Source organism: Seriola dumerili, unplaced genomic scaffold (genome assembly GCF_002260705.1).
Source record: "Seriola dumerili isolate Sdu_G_001 unplaced genomic scaffold, Sdu_1.0 BDQW01000413.1, whole genome shotgun sequence".
In the NCBI taxonomy this organism is placed as follows: Eukaryota; Metazoa; Chordata; class Actinopteri; order Carangiformes; family Carangidae; genus Seriola; species Seriola dumerili.
Genome location: NW_019174668.1, coordinates 891,620 through 905,449, shown reverse-complemented (window position 1 = coordinate 905,449; position 13,830 = coordinate 891,620).

Below are 13,830 nucleotides of genomic sequence, written 5' to 3'. Positions count from 1 at the left end.
AACCTAGTACAATTTCCTTTTAAATTTTAAGAATATTTGAAACACAAGGGGGCACACTTTTACCAGTTATTACAGGCATTAACATGAGCGTCTCACAGCATCCATCCAACATATTATACAATCACACCATAAATATATATTCAGCTGAATTCTGTGCAGTGAACCCAGACCTTTTCATCTTCAATCAGCTTCATAAGAGGAGAGGCTCCTCAAACTGATTCTCAATAGCCACAACTTGTCTGAAGAATCTCATGATTGTGTCTTATGAATGAGATCCAGGTATATATAGCAAAGGTTTTGTGTTTTTAGAGTAACTTAAATTTAGTTACTGATTAATTTCATCAACCATCTAATCTGTACTTAACAATGTAGCCTAATATGGGATATCTGATGAGACATTTTTTCATTATTCAGCTTGTTTCGAAGCCTTGTGTTGTCTGTTACAGCCCTTTTAACCAATGTTGTAAAAATAAAATGCTTTTTTCCCCATTAATCTATCATTGTAAGAAGTGTGCTCTTCTAATGTGCAAGGGGAATGAAGTTACATGTTAAGAAGTCCCAGATTTTTTTCTTTTCCCACAACAATTTTTCATTCCGTTGCTCGCCATCAGACCAAGCAGCCGCGACGACTTGAGCAGGGATTTCAGGTTGAGGGCAGAAGGAGGGGGGTAGGGGGTTGAGTTGGAAGGGGGCAAAGGAGGTCAAAGCCGGAAGCGTTTCTGTTATTACTAAAAACTGAGCAGCCCTCTAGACCTTTTTGAAAGACATGAATGTCTTTGATCCAAAATTCAATTACCCTGCAGCTCCACACTGAAGGCAACAGTTTTCTGAACCAGATTCCTGACTTCTCTGGCCCGAGCAGACAGAATTCCTGATGAGAATCAATTCATTCATGGCTGCCGTTAAGTGCTAATTGTTGGGAGTCTGTACAGTATGCATGACGTGGATGTCATTTGACCACGGACTTGCCTACCATCTGCCAGATCCTGCATCTGTCTGATTCCCTCACACTGGGGCAGTGATTGGGAGAGGTGGGGTCGACCACTGGGGGATCAGGGATGAGAGGAATGTGAGCTGAATGCTGCAGGATCCGAGCTGTCACAACACCAAAGACACAAACACACCATGTCTAGATGGATAGGGGGATGTAAAGACATTGGGAGGAGAGATGTTGTGTGTTGGGTTATTTGAACTGAGCGACAAGAGTTGTGAATAATAAAAAAAAAAAAAAATCAGTTATGACATACCACATGAATATGTAACATTTTCCACAAATCAGTCATGAATACACATAATGGTCTTGGACGCTTGCTTACAATAACAATGACCACACTGGCTTTGAGGTCCAGCAGTCTAAAGACAGCACAACACTTTGAGTTGATATGTGAAGCACTTTAATAAATGAATAGAAAGGGGAGAGTTGATTCTATTAGAGGTGAATGAAAAACAGAGCTTAAAATACGAAACAAGCCCTGCTTTATGAGCGAGTGGGGAACATCCCGGTCCCGTCCAGATGAACTCATGTCTCACATTGTTGGCATGTGATGTCATGGCCAGCAGAGGGACGGTGTCTGGCAGAGCAGAGGGCACCAGTTATCTGCTCACTAAGAATGTAAGAGTGAGCGAATGAAATTACCACAGGCTTTGTTTAGTTACACTAAAAAGTTGATGACTAGCTTCCTCACGGTCCATTCCAGTCCTGGAGCAGAGGCTGTTTCAAAGCTAGCTCAAGTGTGTGTTGTTTCAGAAAATATGGTTCATGGCAGAGGTCAATCCCTTGCCTTATCCTGACAATTACTCAAGATCGGGTTTCACTGGCGTACACATAGCACACATTTGTGCTGATCCCTCCTCTGATGGCACTGAGAGACACCATACAGTAGTATGGACAGCTGCTATCTGATGGAAGCAAAGTCAAGACCTTGTCACAAAACTTTCATGAGAGCACAGTTAAATAAACTGTTTAAATCCATTTCCTTTAAGACTTAAAATCTGTTTTCCACACACACAGTGTCAATGTGCCAAATCATAATCAAAATGGTGTATAACAAAACATACAACAACAAGATGGAATGGTGCACAGGAAGTTAATATGTGGACAAATAAGCACCAAACAGAAGAAGCATACACAGTGCCACCGAATCAAAGTAAGAACAACTTAGCAGGGTTTAGCTGAGAGGAATGATAATTGATGGTTTACACAGTGGTGTGTGAGTGTGTGTGTGTGTGTGTGTGTGGTTGGTGGGAGTCCTGTTAACCTTTTAACTTAATAGCAGTGACATTTCGCATGTTAATAAATGGCAGCAGCACCATTAGAAAGACTGTGTCTTCATCCAGAGATCTGAAGCGTGTGACAAAGGTACAAAATGTTTGTAAAGTCCTTAAAATCATATTTCTGTCAAACAAGTTTAAAAGCATCTGAGAATGTGATGAAACAGTCTCTAATGTCTAACTAACTTTCGTAACTATACTTAAATTGGTTTGTATTAGCAACTGGGTTGAAATACTGTAATCTCACCTTATTGGTAGTTATGGGTTTTTAGGACTCAACAATGGATAACAATGAGAGGTTTTGCTCAGTGTAGTAGGTTCCAGTTCGACATGATCACAATAGATGATAAGAGAAAATGAGTGTGTAAATATATATTTGGTTATGTTTTGATTTTGTTGGTCTGTGGGGCTAGAGAATAAAATGCACGTTTGTTTCATTGATGGCCATGTGTATTTTTTTGTACATGCGCTGGCCTCTAAGTTGAACTTAGGGAAAAAAGCAAAGCCCTCCTGGTGAATCGCAAACCACATGCATGGCTGCTATTAAAGGCTCTGGACACAGATAACGGAGGGCCATGCCACTTTTAACCAGAGGCTGTTGGAAACAGAATGGACAGCTGCACGTTGAGACAAAACATCAAAACACCAGCCACAGATGTACGCAATTAGCAACATGGTAGACATTTAGGGAGCAAAGGTCCATAAACTCGCAACTTATTATGGTTGATCTAACATGGCTGGAGGGAAGCCTAAACTCAACAACATTAATGGGGTTTTAGTTTGGGCAGAAACATTCCACTATCTGGGATTTGATGTCAGTGAAGGCTGAGCTCCACCTAATATCCTTCTTAAACATTTCATATCAGCTTTCTGATACTGAATATTATCCCATTCAGTGAATGTGCATGTGTGTGTATATGTGTGTATATGTGTGTGTGTATGTGTGTGTATGTGTGCGCTGACTTAGAGAGCAGTACAAATAGGCCGGGGGGAGGGAGTGACCGCCACGCTCAACGCGTTTCCACTCATTAGGAAATGCTAAGCTTCCTGTTTGTGTAAATATTTTCTTATTCTGTTTTCCCAGAGAGTGGGGTAGAATAATCAAGCCTGACCTCTCTGCCCTCCTGCTTCCTACTTATCACATGGAGGCGGCTCACCTTCTGCGTCGACACCGCTGACCAGAGGCAGGAGCCTGCCCGTCCCCACCACTGGCCGGTGGGAGAAGTTCGTTTGGAATGGATGGACTTTCCGGAGGTCATGAGCAACAGTCATTGATATCAATGGGTAACAGATGTGGGGCCAGTTTAAAGTCAGCATAGTAGAGTTTTTAACTTCATGCAAACACAAACATATCTTTTACATTCTTTCATTTTAATTGTAAGTTACATCTCTATATTCCATGGATTGATAAGGCAGAAATGCAGAATATATATGAAAAACATTTGAGGGAATAGAATGCACCATGAGTTATTTGTGATAAAATCTCACAATTCCAGATGTAGCTGTCTACCACTTTGAAATATTACATTATAAATCTTTCAGCCCACTATTTTTCCTAGCTTTCTGGAATGATACCCTTAAAATCTCAGTATCCATTGCATCACCTCTTTTATCTCTCTTGTATATTTTATCTGTGTTGCCAAAGAGACAGACAGTTTGATTTCTTAGTATTCCTCCCTTAGAAATAGTTCTGAGCCGTCTGCGACCAGATGCTGTGGCTCTCAACTCTGGGTTTCTTGCTGACACCTTAACATTATACTACACTACAACTGCTGAGATCTGAGGAAACGTGGCATCATCACTACGACAAAGTTTCCCTCAAGAAAGACGTGGTCAGCTGATTAGAATGAATGTAAAAAAGCGAACATTTTAGTGAGATTATCTAAACCACTTTAATTGGAAGTAAATGCCTCTCAGATATTGATAATCACTCTTTGCACAGTTAGAGCAATTATAATAAGTCCTGTATGAACCAGGAGATTAGTCTGTAAACTGGGATGGATGTTTTTTTTTTCTTTTTAGCCAAAACTATGAACACTAGCCAATTTGTAATAAACATCATTTATGATACATCCATGGTCCTCAACCAGAATGTTTTGGCGCTTCTTGTCATTCTCTCCCCTCACCTCTCGAAAGCTTGAGCTCATCTTTTCCTCATCTTTTCCTGTCCTCTGCATGAGGCACCGATGTGTGAGGCAGCTCTCTGAGGAAAGGCTAAACAAACAGGCTGGCCAAGGCACAAAGAGTCCGCCACTCAGAGACATGTGGCAGCAACCCCCCCCACCCCACCCCACCCCAACTCTGAAACTCTCACACTCCCACCGGAGCCGCACAAACCCTTCCACATACCCTGAGCGTGGAGCCAAGAGAAGGAAAGATGGAGGAGGAGGGGGAGCAAATTCTGATTCCTATTCACTGAATGTCACCACCTCACAAAGGGGACCGCATGACACTGCCACTAAATCAGAGTTAATGGACTCCTTTCTCAGTCCTGCGAACATGACAGGGGGCGTGTGTGTGAGAGTAAGGGGGTGTGGGAGAGGGACGGGGGCTGGTGAGGGTGCCTGTTTGCCCCATTGAAGGGGCACATGGGCCAATGAGCCTTGTGTGATATAGTGAGAGCAGATTGGCGAGAGAAGTGTGTTTTCCAGAGGCATTAACAGCTCAATGGAAAGCCCCGCGTCTCATTCAACACTTATTTGTTTTAAGCAGTCCATAATTCACAGGATATACTGACTTGGTGTTTCTCTAAATTGTTAGTGATTTAAAAAAGGTGAATGTTAATCATATGCTTTGTTTGACTGTTCTGTCACTACTCTTTCAGCACAGCTGATTTGTGTGTAAGAAGCAAAACAACGTAACATCAATCACTGGCCTCTTTAACAGTAAGTACAACGCAACACGGACCATGTTGGTTCAGAGGCAATCAATCAAACTGCTGAACTGAAGTTATGGGGAACACCATCCACTGGGCTTGGGGTGCGATTGTTGATTTGCATGTGAACACTTATATCACAATGAGGAGCCAGACTGGGGGACAGCAATTTCGGAGCCGTATGTTATCTTCCCTACAGGGCAGAACCTAATACAAGTAACCCCTCCCACCCTGCAGCATCGCACCCCATCCCACGCTGAAAGAGCACAGCTCCGAGGCCACGGCAGAGATGAGTGAAGATGGCATTGGTGTCACTTGGCAGGCATTCACGGCCGCCACTCCCCCCTGCCTTCAACTGCACAGGGGAGATGCAGAAAGACAGAGGCGCAGAGACACGGAGCCCCAGGTACCGACCTCATTAGCAGATAAAAGCAACCTTTCCCCGTGACCCCTGACCCCAGAGGTTGCCATGGAGCCTTCCTGTCGAGGCGTAGATGCAGCATGCTGGGATTGCTCTCAGCAGAGTAGAATGAATATGGGCTGCTGTGAGAATTATCAAGGACCCCCCCCCCCCATACCACACACACACACACACACACACACACACACACACACACACACACACACACCCACCCACCCCCTCCTCTCTCATACACAAATACAAATCCATGTTCGTCCACTTCACGCGCTTCTGAACTCACTTCTTGAAGTCGTGCTGGTTGCTCATGTGCTGCTCTCTCTCTCTCTCCCTCTCTCTCTTGCTTCCTGCTTTGTTTCTGTTCAGTCGTGTTAATACCAGTCAAAGAGTTAAGCTCATTACATCCCGGAGTTCACCTTTGATGTGCAAGGAGGAAAAAGTGTGATAGTTTACATAAGGACGAGATGAAAAGACGACCCACAGCTGCTTTTCTCTGCTTGTTTTTTACTCAGAAAACTGGCCATGTATGGTGTTTGTTTTTGAGCTTCGATGTGTGCATTCATTATGTTGCATAAATGATGCTGTTTGCTCCAAGCAAGTGAATGGGAGAGTGGTCAAAGACTTCTGAACCCTACTGTACATATGCAGCCTTAAAAATAAAGGCGATTGTGCATTTTCCTAAAAAAATATTTTTTCACTCCTCTGAAATTATTCCTGTTATTATATTTTGTGAACACATTATACACTTTGTTTTTAAAAGTACTATACAAATAAAGGTTATTACTATTATTATCATTATCATTATCAAAATGACAACATATATAAAAGCAGGGTGGCCTTGGTTTGTGTTGTCACACTTTGTATCATTAAAGGTAAAACCTATGGGAGAATGTTTATCAGTATGTTTCAGGGTGTGTGTCCATGCATGTATGTATGTGTGTGTTTGTGTGTGTGCGTGTGCATGTGTGGTTGCTGGAGAATGGGGGGGGGGGGGGGCGGGGGTTATATCTTGGTCATGCTGACTGAGTTTTATAAGCTGTGGCTAACCCCACTCCCCACAGCTGACTGAATATTAAATAAACAGAGCCAAGTGGCTGAATTCAGTGGAGTGAGTCCTCAGGCTGGAGAAGCACTACTTCACCAGTGCGGGGGCTCCCCCATGGGGCCCCCACATCAGCCTGTCTTATTCTTGGCAGCTGCAGAGAGGAGAGGCAGACTATGGGGTGGGTGGGTTTATGGGGTGTGTTTGGGATAGTGTACAAGGGGGTGGAAGGAGGAGTCACCTAAAGAGGAAGGGAGGGAGGTAGATGGAAGGGAAAGTTGGAAGGGGTGAGGAAAGAGGGATGTGGGCAAAAGAAAAATGGGGGCTGGTGTTTGCTGTGGGATGAAAATCCCAACCAGCAGCAGTGAGAGTTGCGCCGTCACTTGCTAATTTTTCTTGCGGTTTTGAGGAGAGTGGGTAGAGTCTTTCCTCCCTCAGCCTGCCTGTCTGCGTCAGAGAGTGAAAGTAAGGCAGTGTGTCAGCTTCAGTCTGTCAGCCATGAACAAACCTTATGCCAGGAACACAGCACGCCTTCATGCTAAATCCCAAATTGCCGCTCATACAGACACTTTCCGAGGTGATGTTTTATATTTTGGGATGTATCCAAAACCAATATGAATAGTGAGCGATGCTGAAATGATGCAAGCAGAGCAACAACAACAACAACAACAACAACAACAACAACAACAACAACAACAACAACAACAACAACAAAAGGCATCTGTCTTTACACCTCCAATTTTCATGGCTTAATGGATTTCATTTCTCAATGCATTTGTGTGAATGAGAGGCAGACAAAGAAACCCACATAGCAAAATAAATCTGGCCTGTATGGGCCACATGCTTGTTTTCTTCTGGCCCAGTGTACACCCAGTTCTGTGGCCCAAATCTGGCCCATATACAGCATGACTGTCAGATGCTACTTCCACATCTGGACCAATTCTGGCACACACACAGAAAATCTTGTGGCTGTGAGACAACACTAGATGAGCTGAATCTGCCCAGATGTGGAAGTATATGGGCCAGACTCAGGCCAACGACACCAGCATATGTTGGGCCAGAAGTTTCATTTTGCTATCTGGGAAGAAAACCACAAGTGGGCCTTTTTCACAGAGCAACACAGTAGAAAAACCACAGGTGTAAATCATCAAATTAATGTTGGCTGAATTCCAATTAGCTGCTTCAGTTTCAGCTGGTGTTGTGCAGAATGACTCACTGTTAAGCATGGCGTACAAGGACACCTGAATAAAACATTACTAATGTTAATGTTATTAGTAACACCTGTGCTTTTTGCACTGTGAGAAGTTAAAATGTCTATGGTGAACCAGGCCTGTTGTGGCCCAATCAAGCTGCCAGTGTTCAAATTGTGACAAATGTCTCAGGTACAGATTTATTTTTACTTCATGCATTTTTACGTGAGCCACAAGTCTGTGAAATTATAGTCATGTGGCTTTTTGCTGTTCATAGTTAGAAAACAACAGCTCACATGCAAACATACTGTATTATTGAAAACAAATCATAACTGGGACTCCCTCAGCTGCACTGTGAACACTCATTTGCATCCTCTCTGCAGGGTCAAGTCAAGATACACACACACACACACACACACACACACACACACACACACAGACACACACACAAACTATACACTTCCCCGACTGGAACCCTCTCCCGTCCCACTTCCCAAACATCACTGTCTCACACCCTTGAGAGTTTCCTGTCTTGTATTTTTTTCCATCTCAGAGTTAAAAGAAGATCTGTGGCTCAACCCCAGATTACCCCTCCACCACCATCATTACACACACACACGCACACACCCACTTTGCTATCCACACACACACACACACACTGCACTGGGTCCGGCCTTTGGGAACCCAAAACCGACCATTCCAGACTGTGAGTTCACCGATCCCAGACAGTGAATAAAAAGCATTTGATATCAAGCTCCTGCTTGATTTATAAGGCGCTCCCACATGAACACTATCAAGTCACAGTGAGCATCTGGGCAGGTCATGGGAGCCATTTTGGATGGAGTGAATCCACAGGACTCCAGCCTCCCACACCCTGCTCTATAAACACAGCTGTCAGTCTCGTGTCTCCTGTCATTGCCAGCTCCTGTGTTTTATTCTCTCCTCCTTTTCATGAAATTTGAGCTGCAGGCCTGAGCAGGCTCCCTGTCAGCATCCTCCTCTGTTGTTGGTGGATGTGGGAGAGTTTTGCATACTTGCTGACTGAACTGATTGCACAACAGAGTAATATATTTGGGATGCTTCCCTGTGTTTACAGAGCAATCGTCGCCAGGACCGTACACTGCTGCAAACCGCTGGCCATCTCTAATGACTCACACCAAAAACCAGCAAAGCACATAGTGAGAGTTCAGCTAATTGAAGACAGTGTCTGTGTTTTTTTTGATGAATTGTTGTCCTCTTCATATCACTCCCTCAGCGTCCTCCCACACAGTGCTTTAGACCTCCCACAGAAGACTGCAATCATACATTCACATGCAGTTACTTGCAGGCACACACACTCGTCCACACATACTCAGAAGGCAGGTAGGGGCTGTAGCCAGAGAAATGTCGTTTCATCTTGACCCCAGGAAAGCAGAGGCAAGAGTGCAGCTCATTGGTTTTCAAAGGGGGAATGAAAAAGGAAACAGAAAGATTGCTAGTGATAGACAAAGAGAGAAAGAGCTTTGTATGTGCGGTGGAGGAAGAAGGAGAAGGAAGGAAACAGCGAGAGGTAGAATGGAGCCGCTCGCTACAAACTCTCTGTGGACTCCCCTCTGCTACCCTCTCCTGCAGCCCCATGCAGGTCGGCGTTCCCCCTCGCTCTCCTTGTGTGGTCCGGAGCTCCGAGTCATTTCTAAACAATCGGCATTAATCCAGGGAGCGAGGGGCCTGGAGCACAGCGCTGCCAGACTGCCAGAGGACCCTCACCCTGGACTGTACTGATGCACGCTACGCTACACCCACTGTACACTGTACACACACACACACACACACACACAGACACTAACACACACACACACACACACACACACACACACACACACACACACACACACACACACACACACACACACACACACACACACACACTAATAGACTCATGCAGCTTTTCATCAGAGTAGTGGTGTGTTGAATTGTGCAATATGGTGCAGCAGACTCTGACTTAGCATGAGCAACATCACAGACATCTGTAAATGTGCCAGATGCTATCAGGCTCAGGTTTATCCAGAATGAAGAAATGGTTTATTAGTACCTTGGCAGAGCTGACTCTTTTATAGCTTAAGTCGAAGTCAGTTCAAATTTTTAAAGTTTTTCAAGTGTCTGAATGACCACTGGAATGACATTTTTTTTTTTTGCCTAGTCTGGAGTCTTAAGTCTAGACTAGAGTAAGGTCAAGTTCAAAGGAAGTCTCAAGTTCCTGGTTGGCCTATCATATTTGTTTTGGAATATTCCTAACATTTTGGTGTGTGCAGTATTATTACAAACAATACAAATGATGGCCAAAGTCTACAACTCTGCAGATAAAAGATGATTCATATCTTAAATATTACATATAAAATAACTTTAATCTATTTTTTTTTCAGCCAGCAACTCCAGTCTTCCCAGGTGTAGTTAACCAGTTGCCGTTCATGGATCATCCTTTTCTATTCCCACAGCTCTATTATGGCGCCAGGGGTTTTAAGGTTGGTTGTGCACTTAGCCTCTGTGAAGGGTTCACATTGACCAGAACCTGCACCCCTCCCATCCCACCCCCCTCCCACACATGCAGGCCCAGGCATCTGGAATTAGCCTGCATCTTGTGTTGCAGCCTGGAATGTATATTCCTGGCAGTGCTCAGGGTAAATTGCTGTAATCAGCCATTACTCTAATTCAGTCATTTACCTGACTTTACACATTCATCACTTTCATATAATTCTAGGCACACAGATGATGAATTGGAGTGTTTGTCCCTACCCCTACCCCATCCCACCCTGCTGTAACAGCCCAGAAAACATGTCTCGCCAGGGGACCAAAGTGGACTCCCCTTGCAGCCTCTTACAGCCTAATCACCAGCTCTGACCAGCCATTAGTCAGTCAGTTCAGACACCCTGACACTAGGTCCGGTACCCCAACCCCATCCCACCTCGCTCCCCAGCACACAGGCCAGAAGGTGGGCGTGCTGCTGCTGGGAGGTTGGCTGGATGGAACTGTGGCGAGGAACCAGGTCACTAGCTCCCTTACGGCCATTACTGTAATTATAGTTGGCGTTGTTAATTGTTTTTTGTTGGGCCTAATGAGGTGGGAGGCTGGTGCGATGCAATTAGGGAGGACGAAAAAAGGTGGAGGGGGCTGAGGGAGGTTTGGGTGAGACAGGGGGTGAGTGGGGAAGCCAGAATGAAGGGGGGTTGGGGGGGGGTTGGACTGGGCGATGGAGTGCGGGATTGAATTGTCAGTCCGGGTTATGATTAGGAGGCGCAGATGCGGCCATGTGAGAAATGAATTTCATGCCTGTTGATTCTGCGATTTCTCCTGGAATGTGGGGGTTCACTGCGGAGCTCCTCAGACGGAGGAGTAACGCAGCTCTTTGTGCTCTGACACACAGAGATAGAGGAATGAAAGGCAGAGGAGGAAAAGAGTGTAAACAAGGACTCAGCACATGGAAGAAGTCAGTGCTTTAATCTCCTCCTTCCATATCCTCTGTCTTGTAGAAGTGGCTATAAAGTACTACTACTACTAGTACAACTACTATTTTTATTTTCTCACAATTTGTTTAGATTTTGTTTGTTTATCTTTTTCTTTTATTGATTTATCATTCATTTGATGTAATTAGCTGTTATTATAAAGCTATTTAAACTATTAGCATTATTATTGATATACATCCAAATGCAAAATATCCTACTCTTATGGATATTGCATTACTTTAAGTTTGAAGTCAAAAATGCAGATCAGTAATGTCTAATCTGGCTTTGACCCCTCAGACAAAGCAGATTTGTATTCTTGGACACACATGGGAGGAGAGGTTACACTATGAGCTTGACAATTAATCAGGGAACGTCAAATAAATATTCCCTAGTGTTTTTGCAGGGATGCGTCAGTTTGGATTAAAGGGCTGAGTCTGAAGAAAAGGCGGGAGACATTATGTATCCCTCACTGTGGGAAGAACAGAGCCCTATGTACACTCTCCCTTTTGACTCCCTATGTGAGCACATGTTTTCCATTTCTGTTTGGAGTGTCAGCGAATTGTGTGACACAAGGGGAGAGAGCAGGGTGTCTGCAAGGGAAGGGTGTATGTATGGAGATGGGCTGCCAGGCTCTGTTTACTCTGGCCAGCGCTAGTTGTGGATACCAACTGCCAACCTGCTGTCTCACCAGCAGCGTCCCGCCCCGCATTACTCCCCCACCCTGCTCACTCTCCCAGGCCAAGGTTGGACGCACACCGCAGGATTTCTTGGACCAGACAAGCAGCGGAGATGCTGGCCAAGTGGACTCCTCATCATGAGAGTACAAGCTTCGAGGTTCAGGTTTATTTGCTCTAAAATTGAGTAATTATTGTTTTTCAGCATGAAAAGAACACAAAAGATCAAAAATAATCCAAATCGGAGATACAGTTCATCACGGTTCAGTGAGAGCAATTAAGACAAGTTACAGTTATTCCTAATTACACAGAATTTCCCGTTATAGCACAGTGGTGTTGGAATAAATGATGCTTGTAATTATTTATCCTGACTAGAGGAACCAGAGCGTGGAGGCTGGAATTAAAAGTGAAGGGTGAGAACGCTTTGGTGGAACTTGATGACATGATTTTCCTTGTCCTCTTTTCCTGCAGCTGCTCCAAAAAAACAAACAAAAAAAAGTTAGGAGAAACGCATATTCATGGGGGCGCCCAATGGCTCACCTGAAGGATCAAGTCCAATCCCTGGCTCTCTGCTGCATGTCATCCCCTCTCTCTTTCTCCCTGACCTTCCTGTCTCTCTCTGTCACTATCAGATTAAAGGCAATAAATGCCCAAAAAATACATTAAAAAAAAAGAAACGCATTTTCATGTTGAATTAAAAACAACGACATAGAAATAGATAGCTACGCTAAGCCAATTTTTCATTAGCCCCGTTCAGGCAACCTCTTATTCAAACTGCACTAGCCCAGTTTGTAAGGTGGACTATTCAATTCGAACTTGGAGCCACAGTTTGAATTGGCACATTGATATGTTGGCAATAAATGGGTTTTCACCTCTTTATAGAGGGTAAGTGATCACTCCATCCACTGGAGACTTGCTAACAAGCTAACAAAGTGGAGGAGGACTTCCACTAACCGAATGGATTTTTCAAGTATTGACTTTCTATTTAAACAATACCAAAATCTGATATAGTCTCGATGGTAAAGTACAGTTTTTGAATGCTATGATGCATTTGTATGGGGATTTTCACTGGGCACTGCTAGCTCTAACCATCCCTCTGCTGGTCAGAGGGTGGTGAGTCTGAGCAGTGGGTTCCTGAGCAGTGAGGTAGTGCACATGCTGTAATAGGGTGTCAGTGAGACACAGTGTTGTGTCTGTCCACAGGGGACATCGCATCATGGAAAACCAAGCACAGAACAGTGCCTGTGCAGAGCGGGACATTGCGTAAAGTTTTCAGCGGCCTTGTCGGAAACGGGTCAGCGAACTCCCGAAAAGCGTTTGTCGCGCCCTCGGTCCTGTCTGCACCTCACAGTGTGTGTGGGAACGCTCAGGTGCAGACAGGGCTGTTTGAGCGTGCGGCCGTGCACAGGGCCCTGTTTGTACCTTTCCTGCTGGGTTTGTAAGTGAAGGAGTCTAATTGGATTTTTTGGGTATTGGTGAAGGGCTGTTTAGGAGAAGGGCGGGGCCAGTCTGAACCCCCTGAAGAGAGAGGAGATGAGGGGGGCAAAACCTGCAGGCTGGATTACCACTGTGCCCTTTTCTCTCCTGCTCTGTCTTCCCAAGGTGGGGGATTATTGTTTGTATGAGCAGGGAGGCGGGTGAGAGCATTTCGTGAGTTCAGCTTGTTAAGATAAAGGGCAGGTCATGCGAGGCTACACAAATTCTGCTTTGAATGCAAATGTTAAAGGGATAATCTAGTGTAGGTCAGCTGTTGCTGTTCAAACCACAACATCTACAACGTCCATGAACTTGTGAGAAGCTATTCTCAAGGGTAAATCTTTGCACGCTGTAAGAGTGCTCATAAATTTAGCAAATTATATTTTTACGACATGAAACTTATGA